Source organism: Somniosus microcephalus, unplaced genomic scaffold, assembly GCF_052327205.1.
Source record: "Somniosus microcephalus isolate GS21.2 unplaced genomic scaffold, FLI_Smic_1.0 unresolved_chr1, whole genome shotgun sequence".
NCBI lineage: Eukaryota > Metazoa > Chordata > Chondrichthyes > Squaliformes > Somniosidae > Somniosus > Somniosus microcephalus.
This window is the reverse complement of record NW_028225179.1, coordinates 149,675,408-149,677,459: the sequence shown is the minus strand read 5'-3', so window position 1 is coordinate 149,677,459 and position 2,052 is coordinate 149,675,408.

Here is a 2,052-nt window from a genome sequence, read left to right as displayed (position 1 = left end):
TTTAATTTTACACAGCGAATTATTGTGATCTGGACGTACTTTTGTAATGTATTCACGCTTATAATGTAGGAAAGGCAGGAGCCAATTTGTGCACAGCAAGCTCCCACAAACAGCAATGTGATAATGACCAGATCATCTCTGTTTTAGTGATGTTGATTGAGGGATAAATATTGGCCAGGACACCGGGAATAACTCCCCCTGCTCTTCCTCAAAATAGTGCCATGGGATCTTTTACGTCCACCTGAGTGTAGACTGGGCCTTGGGTTAAGGTCTCATCTGGAAGAGGCACCTCCGACAGTGCAGCACTCCCTCAGTACTGCACTGGGAGTGTCAGCACAGGCTTTTGTGCTCAAGGTTCTGGAGCGGGACTTGAATCCACAACCTTCTGAGTGTAATAAAAAACAAATTGGTAATCCAGAAAAACAGACAGCAGGAGTTTGGGGCAGTTCTGGTGGTGTTGGTTGAGGGGTAAGTATTGGCCGGGACACATCAGGAATAGAAGGATATGCCGAATAGGGTGGGAGGAGGCTCGTGTGGGGCATAAACACCGGCACGGACCAGTTGGACCGAGCGGCCTGTTTGTGTGCTGTAATTCTACACTAACTCTGTAGTAGGGAGATGTGCAAAGCCCATTTCAAAAGCAGCTCTGTACAAGTGTGAGGTGATGCGTAGTACTGTATTTCTGTCCCAGTTTCAGAAGGAACACGTGTCTCATTTGCGAGCACTTTGCCAAGCAAGTTAAACTTGTATGTGAGCCTGTTTTTGCTTGTGGTTTTTGTCTGGTATTAAATACTTACTCCAGCGTGGTGAGCTAAACCATGCCACTGAATCATTGCTCTACCACTTGCGCAGTCTTTCCTCCTCCCCCGAGCTCATTAAATCTCATTTAATTTGTATTGGGAAATTGGTTCAAGCTGGAATTTTTGCCTTGGTAGGCCCATTTCAAAGCCTGCAGCTTTATTTTAACCGAGCATGCTGGCTGCCGGGTAAAGATTACACCTGCAGCAGGCTTGTCTGCATCAATATTTTAAAAAATGGTGAGTGTGGTCGTTTCACCGCACCGAGGAGTCATTTCCTCTGTATACGGTTTAAAAATAGTGCTCTGTCTTACAAGAGCTTTTTTACCTTGGCAACACTGCGCAAAGCATAAAGTGGTGATGGGCCCCTAATGAACATAAAGACTTATATTTATACAGCGCTTTTCACCACCACCAGACGTTCCAAAGTGCTTTACAACCAATGAAGTACTTTTGAAGTTCAGTCCCTGTTGTAATGTCGGAAACGCAGCAGCCAATTTGCACACAGCAAGCTCCCACAAACAGCAATGTGCTAATGAACAAATAATCTGTTTTTTGTGATGTTGGTCAACAGATAAATATTGGCCAGGACACCGGGGATAACTCCCCTGCTCTTCTTCACAGTAGTGCCATGGGATCTTTTACGTCCACCTGAGAGCAGACGGGGCCTTAGTTTAAAGTCTCATCCGAAAGACGGCACCTCCGACAGTGCAGCACTCCCTTAGTACTGCACTGGGAGTGTCAGCCTAGATTTTGTGCTCAAGTCTCTGGAGTGGGACTTGTAGTGTATGTACCCGTCTACCTTTAAGGGAACTATTGAATGTAACCGTTCACCTTTAAGAGAACTACTTTAAGTGTGGCACTATTTGTTTGGCTTCTGTATACTGTAATACCGACAGTGACCACACCAGTATATAAGTGTTGTGGCAGGATAACTGGGGCAGATTCGCCCTGACCTCTGAATAGTAAAGACCTGTTTGTTTGTTACTCCTGAAGTCTGTGTATTTATTAACTGTACAACCCACAGACTTTACAGTGGCGACGAGTCCGATCGTACCCTGCGGCAAGACTACCAAAGCAAGAAGAGCGTCGAAGAGAGGCAACCGCCCTCGTCGTGCTGCTGAAAGAAAACACGAGGCTGCAGCAGGAGAAAGGTGGAAGACTTTAGCAACAAAAGCTTCCATCTGCAACAGGCACTGACTACCCTTCTACCACGGTACAGAGTGAGCCGATCAGCAGGGAACAAGGCGGCCGA